Below are 12,025 nucleotides of genomic sequence, written 5' to 3'. Positions count from 1 at the left end.
AGTGAAGGTTTGGCTTATATTCCTTTCCATAGCAATACATGCTAATATTAGTTTCTCTGTCTGCATTAGGCCCTGAAATAGTCAAGTTGAAGAGCCTGAGCACATCTCTGCTGCTTCAGAATATGGGTCCCTATGGTGAGAATGGTCTCATTGACAAATGGTGTCATTTCGGTTCTCCAGTGTAGAAATGGTGTGAAATGCAATCTGTGTGATGTGAGAGAGAATGATTGGGCAGAGCTTCAGAGAGGAGTTTTGTCTTTCTTTGAAATGAGATAAAAATGCATTTGTGCATCAGGCTGAATCCTGAAAAATCACAGCATCCTAAATGGTTTGGGTTGGAAGGGACCTTAAAGCCCATCTTGTTCCAACCCCCTGCCACGGGGAGGGACACCTTCCACTATCCCAGGTTGCTCCAAGCCCCATCCAACCTGGCCTGGAACACTTCCAGGGATGAGGCAGCCACAGCTTCTCTGGGAAACCTGTTCCAGTGTCTCTCAAAATACCTTCTTGGAACTGATGTTGATGATGATGACTTTGAGGTACCAGCTGAAGGCCATGAGAGCACTGCAGACAAGTGCCTGGATTTTGCACAGTGCAGTACTGGCCAAACCATAAACTTCTGTCAGGCTCATTTTTATTTTTTTTTTTCTGGACTGCCATAGAACTGTTAAATCCGATCTGTTCCTAAAAAGACAGCTGACTGTGCAATCTGAGCCACATAAAATTCTTTGTCTCTGCTTTGGACTTGAATGGAAAAGTAGTTTGTTTTCGCATTAAATCGACCTCAACTGTCGCTGCCCCAAAGGGGGTCTGTTCTTGCAGGCTCTGCTTGGATGAGTGCTCTTGGCTCTTGCTGTGTTTTAGTGTAAGCCTGCTAACTCAGATCAGGACAATGGGAGGATGGTAACACACTGAGACAGATACTTGTTAGCAGGTTAAATGTTTTGGGAGAGAAAATGTGATAACGCTTTTTACAAGTTAATAGTTTTTGTAAGTTTGGGCTTGGTTGTGTTGGTCGTAACTTGGCTGATAGGGTTGATCATGTAGGTCCAGCTGCAGCATTAAGCTCTTGGAATAAATAAGGTGAAGTGATGGTGAATTTCAAAGGATTAAGGAGTATGAGGCCCACTTAGTTGGGTCTTATATTTTTAAGGTGGCTTTCAGAGGGAAAGGCCCAAATGTGCTTTGCAAAGGGACCTGCTCATCATGTACTGGAGTGGGTCCAGGCTTTGATAAGAACAGTGTGGCTTCTTTTAATGACATGAACTGCATCACCTTTTTTAAGGGAGGTATTTATTTATTTGTATAGGGGGAAAATACTTCTTTCCTGTGCTGTGCAAGTGACCACACACTGGAACAGATTGCCCAGAGAGGCTGTGGAGTTTCCCTCACTGGAGGTATTTCAGAACCCTCTGGACACAGTCCTGTGCCATGTGCTCTGAGATGATCCTGCTTGGGCAGGAAGGATGAACCAGATGACCCACTGTGGTCCCTTCCAACTTAAACCATTCTGGGATTCTGTAGAAATCTGTAACTGATCAGACTCCTGCATCCCTTTTTAGCCACTGATGTTGCAGGGACAGGAGGCTGCCAGGCTGGGTTGGGTATTGCCTAAATAAAAACCAGGTTTAAGCCTGGAGTGTCATCTGGCAGCAGGGCTCCCTGACCTCCAGCCTGTTATGGAGATCAACCCAGAGTGATCTTTGCCACAGTTTCCTTGAGAGAATATTGTAGGATATGAGTCTGGTGTGGGAGTACCACACTGCCTTTTTAAAAGAGATTGGGGGCCTTGCCTTTGTAGGGAAAAGAAGCCAGAAGATGGGCTGTGATATGATAACTTTTGTGTTGGCCAACCTGCTCCGAGGGTAGTGTAGATGGAAAGGGACTTGCCTGTGGACAGGAGGTTCAGCTGGGTGGTCAGGAAGGGTCTGCAAAGCACAGCTCCTTCCTATGAGAGGGCAGAGTTCCTCCACCTGTAAACACCATCACATACAGCAAGATTTTGGCATCTTTTGTGTTGACATGAACTGCTGACTCATAAAACGATGTCTCTCACAGGTGTCTCAAACCCACAGTGTTAGTTGTTGTGTGCTGCTGTTGTGTTCCCCTTCTCCAGTAAAAAAGCTAATCCTACGTTCTCAAAACGGTCCATTTGCCTTCCCAACGCCGTGCTTAGTGTTTTTTTGGAACTGGTCTTCAGTCTGTGCAAGTTGACAAGGCTCTTGTGACCATTTGGGGATGGTGAGTTGACTTATTCTCCGCTCCTTGTCTTGAAGTGTGTTAACTGAGCTTCCACAGCAGCCACCCAGCCTTGGCTCTTCTCAGGCCTCTGTTTACCTCTTAATGGTTGTGTTGTGTCTTGGTGCTTCCTTCCCCTCCTCCCTGTGTTTGGCTCAGGGCTTTGATTGCCCCTCTGAAGCATCACATGGATGCTGGAACCGGCACACGTGACTGGGGCAGTAGGTGGTGACTGTCCACAGGTTTTTGCACTGATGTGTTCATGAGCTGGGATGGCTGCCCTGGGACTTCTCATGTGCTTCCATATCCAGTACTTAGTTACCATCCATCCTGACTGTAGAAAATGAATTGAAGGCAAATTATCCTTTGCTGGAGACTTTTCTAGGGGAAAAAAGTTTAATGAGTATCTGAAGGGCCACAGTCTTCTGGATTGTGTGTGGTGTCATGTGGCTGCGAGCAGGTTTTCCTTATTGCAGGAGCTGGATTGATTCCTCGGGGCTGGATAGCATCTGATTTTTATGTGAGGGAGGGGGAAAAGCTGTCTGACTTTAATCTGAATTTACTAGGTAGTTAATAAGAAAGACCTCTGCCCTGAGTAACTTGCTCAGCCTATGTTGTGTTGCAGGAGCTCCATGGAGATGAAGCCTGCTGGCTTTATTTCGCTCTGAAATCCGTTTGGCGTAAAGCTGCTTCCAGAATCTCATCCTTAGTGGTACTTCAGGCTCGTGACAGGGTAACCTGCTGGGTGTAAGTGCTGAGACTGGGGCAAAGCCTGGATGCTTTGGTGGCTGAGAGGTGACACTGGCCCGTGGAGCTTGTCCTTCAGGTGACAGGCACATTGCTGAGGGCAGTGTGCCTCTGCCTGCCTCTTCCCTTTGTAATCTGCAACTTGTATTTAAAAGTAGAGGGATTTAAGGTGTTTTTTGTGCAGTTGTGGTCCGTGGGAGCAATTGGCTGCCGTGGTGAGTGGCACTGGAGCTGTGGTGGCTGGTTGTGTAAGCTGGTGTTGCTAAAGCAGCAAGTGAAGGTATTTGCAGCAGTCACTTAGAAACTGGGATAATTCAGGTCTGAATCAAGCTCAGGCTCAAACAGGTTGTGGAATTTATTTATACAACGCCACCGGGGTGTGTGACGTTGCAGAGCCAAATAAACAATGGTTCCCAGCCCCAAGGCTTGTGTTGGGTATTAGATAACGAGGCATGGGGTAATTACAGCCAGGGACATGGGTGGAGGGGTTAGGAGAGGGTGAGGGTTACATCCGCACGGAGAACGTGAACTGTGCCTCGTTAATGGCAGCGTGAAGAAATTGTGGGTGCGTCCGGGGTTATGGGGAGGATGGAGGTCAGCTCTGCAGAGGGAGGTGCTGAGTGAGTTATGGGAGACACGTGGATTAATAAGGGAAAGCGGAAGGAGGCGAAATGAAACCAGTCAAGCGTGCGGGGAGGGGCTGGTTTACACAGAAGCTGACGTGCAGAAGCAGTGGCACTCAAGGGTCTTGAGGAATTTGGGTGTTTAGAGCAGCGACTGGGAACCCCTAAACATGTGTTGTTTGATGGGAACAGGTAAAGAAAGGGGTCCAGCCTGGCTACTGGGAGCTTTGCGTTCCTCCTCTTTGCTATCCCTGCACCCTGGGTGCCCAGGGTGCCAAAGTGCCTTCTGCCCAGCCACCTGTAGTTGGTGGACTCTTTTTGGGGTGTACTCGATCAGTCAGCACTGAAGACCTTGAATTGGTGGTGCTCCACGTCAGCAGTGCAGGGGTGCCTGTTCCCATGTGCCCTTTTGCTCTGGGCAAATTGATCTTTTTCGTCTTATGAGCTGGTTGGTGGTTGTAACACTGTTGCTGTGTCACTAATTTCCTTTTTCCTTCCCTTTTGCTCTTCAGAAATGCCATTCTCGTGAGTGTGCAAGGAACCTACAGAACTGTAATGTCTAACCCTACATGGAATAACAACTCTTGGAAGGTACCACCCTTTTTTAACTACATGGCTTTGTTACAGGTTGGGTTAATGATGATCTTTGCTTCACAGCTCGAAATTGAAGAACTGTGTCTTATGTAATGCTTTCTCTTGGAAAAGGCTGGCAGGGCTGTGATGCTCCAGTCTCTGATTCCCAGAAAAACTGTGCAACCCAGCCCTTGGCCTGAGGGTGCCGGGGGGCCATCCCTGTTTCTCTGTGAACGATCTCTTTAGGCAGGTCTGGTGTTGCCTTAGGAACAGATGGTGGTTTCTATTCAGAGAGCTGAACTAAGCTTTCTTCATACTTGGTGGCCATCCTTGGAAACATATTGCCCTTCTTTAGTGATGCATGGTGGCTCTGTTTGTCTTCAGTGACCTTCTGGATCGTCTTTCTTGAGGCTTCCAGCCATATTTATAAGGAATATTGTGATAAAGTGCAGTTACACTTTAACATTTAGATTGAAATGTCTTGGCTGTTCGTGCTGCATTAACCAGCTCTGAGGCGTTGGCTTGTTCCGCTGTCTGATCCCGCAGTGATGCCATAATACTGAATTTTGGACTGCCCTGTACATTGCCATGGCAACAGACTGATGTCACACGCTCAAGGACATGACTTCAGTGTACGATCATGCAGAGGCACAATCAGATTTGTGGAGGAGAAAGCTGACTAATGCACATCTCAAAAGCAAACAAGGGGAATGCAGGTTGCAGCTGACCAAGCAAGGTGCCTCAGTACGAAAACTCCCCGCTTAAAGAAGGTGCTGATCATGTCTTTAAGACAGGAACAGTTGTCTTGGTGAGCTTTTCTTTACCTTGGAGAAGGAGATGACTTGCAGGTGTCTCATATCTTTAAAGCAGGTGGTGTTCTGGGGTGGGGAAAGGCTCCCTGGTTTCAGAGCTTTGAAAGGGCATTTCTTTGTTTTAATTTTAAAGAACTTCTCAGTGGTCTTGTAAGAACCCTGAGAGCACTTCAACTTGCTTAATGTTGTTCAAACAGTTTAATTGGTTTTCCAAAGCTTTTATTTTATCCATAACATTGGAAGGTGAAAGGGGAACTCCGCATCTGCATTATGGTCACATTTTCCTATATCCTATTAGCAGATTCCAAGATTGTTTAATGTGATCTCCACCCATTTCATTTGGCTGCAACCTTTGCTCCCATGAAAACAAGGCTGATTGTTCTGAATTGCTGTGTGTATGTGCTTTGGCACGGCATGAAGGTACCTATAATAACACAACCATTGTCTGGAAAAAAAGGCAGTTTGCAGTAATAACTACAAATAAAAGGGTGCAGTCCCGGGGCAAGACAGATAATGGTTGTTTTCCCACCCGTTGCACGGAGGAGACTCTCGACATGGTCACCCCTCAGCATGACAGGGCTGTGGGCTCCAGCCTGGGATGTGAACGTTGGGAATAAGGGACTGAAATATTTGCGCGTTGTTCCAAGTTTCTCTTTCCTGGCCGCGGTTCCACTGCTCATATCTGCGGATGGGGAGGCTCCGAATGACTTTTGCACAATGCGGTATTTTATTTGCATGCTGTGAGCAGTTTAACAAGTGTGTGTGTGCTAAATGGAGCATTCCCACTGTTTCAGTGAGCAGCTGACGCACCCTTAAAATCCAAAAAAAAAAAAAAAGAGAGAGAGAGAGAGAGAAAGTGCCTTTAGGTTGAACAGTGGGGTTTTGAGGGGTGACACTGTGCTGTGTGTTCGAGCGGATCGTGCCAAGCCTGAATGTTAACTCGGAATGCTGTGAGGTTCAGCAAAGAACCGGCTCAGGCTCCTTCGTGCTGAAGTAATTTTTGCTCATCTCTGCACTTTTGTGGAGTAAAAGCTGCTGCAGTGCAAGGTTTGGGAGTAATATAATTGTTTTAAATGTTCAGTGTCACAGGAGTTGTGGGTGTTGAACAGAAGCTGGCATTTCTTGTGGCAGTTTGGTTGCCTCCCAGGACAGGAAGCCGTGGAGTGTTAAATAAGAGGCAGGGAAGGAGTTTAACAACCCTGTCTGTAAATCAGGATGCTTGAATTGAGATCCTGGCCTTGAGCTGAAAGGACTGGAAGCTCTGCAAGATCCAGTGATTCAAGCTGCTCTGCAGAACAAGAAGATAATGGTGATGGACTATCAAGAAGGCAGCCTTGCTAAAAAAGAGAGCCTTTGTGATACGGTCAAGGGGAAGGAAGTCTGGAGAACTTAGAAAAGGAACAGATGTTTTTGGAGGTGGGGAAAAACTTAACTATCCGTGTAGTTTGCTCTTGCAGCAGAGCCAGCAGAAGGAACTTGATACCAAACAAAAGTAGGCACACCCAGGATTTAGCACAGGGATCCTGGAAAGCTGATTTTTCACTGCTGCAATGCTTTTCTGTTTGACAAATAACCTCACACAGTGGCATCTTGCAGAGACAGATGTGAATAATATATGTGAGTGTGTGCAAAGGTGTGTGTGTAGAAGTTTGAAGGTGCTTGCTGCTGTTCCTTAAGAACAGTAGAAAAAATACTGATATATGAAATGATACTTAAAGTGGGGAGCCAGGAGGGGAGGGGATGCAGTTCCCTGAGAAGGAAATAATGACAGAAGATGCATTAAAAAAGAGGGAGAGGTTGCTTCTAGGGTGTGTTTATGTACTGTGATGACTGGAAGTGTGATAGAACAGATTGTGGATCCTGTGTATCAAAGTACCAGTGGCAATGATTCTTCAAGTTGTTGAAACTTGCATCCACAAAAAAATAATATATATTTTGTTCTTCCTAATAGGTTAATCCACTGTAATTGACTGTGAAATAAACCTGGGGGAATTTTCCCATCTGTGTGTGATGCACAGCTTCTTTGCTGTCTACTTGGCAACAGTACCTTCAGATAATTAAAAGCTGTTTTTTAAACCCACTCTTCTTTCAACTCTTGTTTTTCTGCATCTTGCTACTTCTCTGAGAGCTGTCAGTCACTCTTCTGGTTAAGGTGTGAAAATCTAGATAATGTGCTTTTAGGAAAGGAAAACTGCGTATGATCTCTTTGCTTTTGAAAAACCTAGGTGAATATGTAAGGCTTTTTAACATGCACATCACTGCTCCAGTTCTAAAAGTAACTCAGCTTTCCCAGTCCAGTCTGGAAAACTATAAATTAACTTTGACTTTCAGAGCTCTGGTGCCATTTGCCCCTCTAAAATCAATAACCAAGCCTCCATGGTTTGCTTAGGAGGCAGTTCTAATTACCCAGAAATTACAGGAGTTGTTCAGCACAGGGATCCTCTGGTTTCAGCACATAGTTTCGTTGCTCTGTGGTGTTTTGAGAGGCCGAAGGGTGGGATGCAGCTCCAGTGAGTTTCCAGATTCCTAACAGTGTGAGGGACTGTTTTTAATAGTGATGATAAAAACAGCTATTCCCAGTTGGAGTTTAGTCAGTGGTACAATTATCAGAGCTATGAAATAGTGCAGGGATGGCTCGGAATGGAAAAACTACGGCTTGAAACTTATTTTCTTGAGGGAGCTTTTGAAATTACTTCCTGCAGACTCGTAGAGAATTAGTGAGAGATGTCAAACGCTGAGGGATCAAGCTCGGTGATTGCTTTGGTAACTTAGTTTTTGGGCTTGAAGCAAGCTTCAGCTGGCTTTTGGGAGAGAGTTGGTTGCTGAAAGCCAGCGTGGTGAGCAGGATCTCTGGAGCTGGCCTGTCGGATTTGTGAGGGTATGTCCTTCTCCGAGGTGTGCTCACAGCTGCTCCGCTGGAAAACGTGCCGAGTATTTCCACAGTACAGTGACAGTGCCCAGCTCCGAGGCTGGTTCACTTAAACCATCCATTTTAAGCCACAGTTGTGGGTGCCTTATTTTCTGCTTTGCTTCTTAGTGGTTTGGTGGGTTTTTTGTGTTCTCTGAGAAGAGAATATTGATTGTACTGAAGGGAGCAGCTGGAATACTGGGTTAGACAGCAATGCTTATATTTTTTCCTTTTCTGTCTTGATTATAAAGCTGTTTTTAGACTGTTAGAGCGGATCCAGAGGAGGTCATGGAGATTCTCAGAGGGCTGGAGCCCCTCTGCTCTGGAGACAGGGTGGGAGAGCTGGGGTATTTCATCCTGGAGAAGAGAAGGCTCTGGAGAGACCTTAGAGCCCTTTCCAGTGCCTAAAGGGGGCTTATAAAAAAAGAGGAAGAGTGACTTTTTACTTGGGCAGATAGTGATAGGACAGGGGGAAACAATTTTAAAATAACAAAGGAGAGATTTAGATTAGATATGGGGAAGATAAGGGTGGTGAGGCCCTGGCACAGGTTGCTCAGAGAAGCTGTGGCTGCCCAATCCCTGAAAGTGTTCAAGGCCAGGTTGGACAGGCCTTGGAGCAACCTGGGATAGTGGAAGGTGTCCCTGCCCATGGCAGGGGGTTGGAATGAGGTGATCTTTAAGGTTCCTTCCAACCCAAACCATTCTGTATTTTCTAGTGTTTTGCATTAAAAAGTTTAAAATCTTGTGAAACAAACTTCTGTTTGTTTGCAGAAAAGTCTGTACTTCCAAAATTCTTTCCATTAACCTGGAAAGAATTGCACCAGAATTTTCTGGAGTCCTGTTGTAGGTCCGTGCAACTGAATTTTGAAGATGAAACATGAAAAAGGAAAGATTTGCAGCAAAAGTTCTTACAGTTGACAAGACACTTTAGTGTGTGGAAGCTGTCCTTTACTAAAATTTCAGTGCTATTTTGGGGCCTTTCTTTTTTCTTTAAAGAATGAATTACAGTGGAATTCGTGCTATGCGTGGAATTTCTGAAAATTTAATTGGGTTAGTTGCTAGGTGTATAGACTATAAAGCTCTTAAAATATCAAACTATTTTTTACTTCAGTAACTCTGAGTTATTAATGGAAAAAAAAATCCTTTATCTTTTTTTGGCTCTATTTTTAAAGATCAACAGAATTGGTAGGTTTCCAAATTAGCTTAGATTTTAAAAAGTCCTTTGAAAAAATCATGCCCAAAGATGTTGTGTTTAATCTTGCTCTCTACTGCAGTTTACCAGTCAAAAATCCCTGAGCTTATCTGTAGCCGAGTTAGTTCAGCAGATGTTCTGTGTATGTTGTTCTTTTAAGAATTTGTGTAAAACCAGGTGATACTTTGCCTGGGAAGGATTTGTAGCGTGTCCTCTTGCCTGCTCTGTGTCTTCATCTTAAGCAGTTTGGCCATAGTGTGTCACACTCCTGTGCTTCGGGTGTTCAAAGTCCTTTCTGGTCCCTTCGAGCAGGTTTTGTGTGGTAGATTTTTTTTGTTTTTGTTTTTTTTAGGGGGGTTTTTATTTGTGTTTTTTTTTTCTTGTTGTTTGTTTGGTTTTTTGGGGAGAGTTGTTTGTTTTGGTTTTTTTGTTTTATTTGTTTTTATTTGTTTTTCATTTTGTTTTTTTTCCAAGCTGCAAAGCAGTGTAGTGGTGAGAAATATCCTCCGCACCCTGATGTTGTTTTGGGATCGTCCACCTGCGCTTGTGTGGCCCCAGCTCCACTCACTGCTGCCCTGTTTCCTCCCTGATCCTGTTCCTGCTGATCTGTATGTGCTTGGATGAGCTCTGGAAGTGCCTGGTTTTGTAGGACAGATAACCAGGGGTCTTCTTGGATTGCAGCATCATACCAGGTGCTGTTGTGAGTCTCATCAGCATTTCTGTGTTATTCCTCCTGCCTCTGGATTGGATTCCATCTTTGATTTGCTAGCTGTGACACCCTGCTGTCCCATTTCCTTGCCTCTCCTTGTATCCCTTCATGCTGCAGGCCTGGAGCTGTTGGAGAGGTGCTCCTTCCCAGTGGCTGTTGAAGCTGCTGCTCTGGCGACGTCGGAGGGTTCCACCCATCCAGGCCTGATGGCAGCTCATGGAGCTCTGCAGGCCTCTGGTTGTAAAGAGGGGCTGGTGCCTGCCCAGGAAGCTGGGGCTGAGAATCATCTCTGCAGAAGGTGTGTCCTCAAGGAGCTGTGTCACCAGGTCGAGGAGTTCCGTGAGGAAGTGAGAAGACCGTGTAGCGTTTGTGAGAATGAGGAACCCCGTGAAGTTCAACAAGTCCCGGTGCAAGGTGCTGTACCTGGGTCAGGGCAGTGCCAGACATGGGTACAGACCGGGAGAAGTCATTGAGAGCAGCCCTGCAGAGAAGGACTTGAGGGTTCTTTGGGATGGAAGGCTGGACATGAGCCAACAGTGTGTGCTCACAGCTCAGAGAGATGTCCTGGGCTGCATCAGAAGAGGAGTGGTCAGCGAGTTGAAGGATGTGATTCTCCCCCTCTACTCTGCCCTTGTGAGACTTCACCTGGAGCAGTGTGCCCAGGTCTGGGGTCCTCAGCACAAGAAAGTCATTGACCTGTTAGAGCAGGTCCAGAGGAGGCCATGGAGGTGATGAGAGGGCTGGAGCACCTCTGCTGTGGAGATGGGCTGAGAGAGCTGGGGAAGAGAAGGTCCTTGGAGACCTCATTTTGGTACCTTAAGGGGGCTTATAAAAAGGAGGGAGAAGGACTTTTTATATAGGTAGAGAGTGACAGGACAGGGATAAAGTTTTTAAACTGATAGAAGCAGGTTTAGATTAGATTTTGGGAAGAAATTCTTAACTGTGAGGGTGGTGAGGCCCTGGCACAGGTTGCCCAGAGAAGCTGTGGCTGCCTTTTCCCTGGAAGTGTTCCAGGCCAGGTTGGATGGGGCTTGGAGCAACCTGAGATAGTGGAAGGTGTCCCTGCCCATGGCAGAAGGTTGGAACAAAGTGGTCTTTAAGGTCCCTTCCAACACAAACCGTTCTGTGATTCTGTGAAACAGGATGTTCTCAGAGAGCTTGGAGACTCGGGAGACTGGACCCCCCTCTACATCAGGGGTGCAGGTGGGATCTGCTCAGTGTCTCACAATAAGTTAGAAGTCAATAAAAGAGGAAGACTGGAAACTGGTCACTCTCCAAATAAGGAGGAATATTCCTGTCCCTCCTGAAGACTTGATGATAACAATGCCAGACAGGATCACCCGGGAGAAGCAGCGAGTGGTTCCAGTGGGTGACTGCACCTGACAGGTTGTCCAGGGAAATTTATTGCCTTCCAGGGGCTGGAATCAGAGATGGCATGAAAAGACTGCCAAGAGAGCTAAAAGGTCAAGATAAGGTTCAGGAGATTACTGATTACTGTTGCGGAAAAATGAACAAAAAAAAAATTATTGACAGTTAAAATAATAAAATAGTAGTAAAAACCCAAGATAAACATGAAACAAACATCTTTTCTCTCCCATTTTACTGCAGGGGATTACCTGCTCTGCCATGGAGACCCCCCTCTTTAACCTTCTCTGACCTTGGTGGAGTTTTTCCTTATCCTCTCTGTGTCAGGTGTTTTTTACCCTTTCCTAAATAAGTTTCTCCAGTGGTACCAGTTGCTTCACTGATGGGCTCAGCCACGTCCTGTGGTGGGTCATGGTGGAGCCACCTGGAAAGGGCCTGGGGCAGCCCTGACCTCCTTCTGCAGAGGCCCTTGTAGAACCTACCACTAATTAGTGATTTTTTTAATTATTATTTATTTTTTTGTTGTTGTCTTAGGCTGTAACCTGTTCTTTAGGGGCTTTTTGTTTTATCAGATACATCTGGAAAGCCCAGTGAATCCAAAGCTTGTTCAGAGGGTGTGGGTGGTGCTGTGTCTTCTTTGTGGGTGGGTAGGTTGGTTTTAGATGCTCCTAAGGAATCTCTTCTGGTAGAAGTTTGCTGTCCTCATCAGATGTAATGAGGCATTTTGTTCCAAAATGTTCTGTGAAAAGTAGTTTGAGCTTCTTTTTGCATGAAATGTGTCCTGAAGTTGGGTATACTTGGGATAACTGTTTTCCCAAGTTTGCACAGCAGATTTTTTTTTGTAAACTGCTGACCTAT

The 12,025-nt window shown here is 45.8% G+C and overlaps 1 protein-coding gene across 10 annotated transcripts in view; it reads left to right on the top strand.

The window, feature by feature from the left end:
- The window catches only part of FBXO34 (F-box protein 34), a 46,413-nt gene that overhangs the window by 9,626 nt on the left and 24,762 nt on the right, over nucleotides 1-12,025 (top strand). For 7 of the 10 annotated variants that reach the window (XM_064659574.1, XM_064659569.1, XM_064659575.1 and 4 more), the window contains exon 2: nucleotides 4,121-4,199. The gene's annotated coding sequence lies outside the window, so the exon portion shown is untranslated. Of the gene's footprint in view, nucleotides 1-2,075; nucleotides 2,242-4,120; nucleotides 4,200-4,254; nucleotides 4,990-12,025 lie in introns of those variants that run through there. The other 3 variants (XM_064659576.1, XM_064659570.1, XM_064659579.1) reach the window with 2 other exon arrangements.

The sequence above is a fragment of the Pseudopipra pipra genome, chromosome 6, assembly GCF_036250125.1.
Source record: "Pseudopipra pipra isolate bDixPip1 chromosome 6, bDixPip1.hap1, whole genome shotgun sequence".
Lineage (NCBI taxonomy): Eukaryota > Metazoa > Chordata > Aves > Passeriformes > Pipridae > Pseudopipra > Pseudopipra pipra.
The sequence above is the reverse complement of the archived record's forward strand: the minus strand, read 5'-3'. Positions and strand labels throughout refer to the sequence as shown.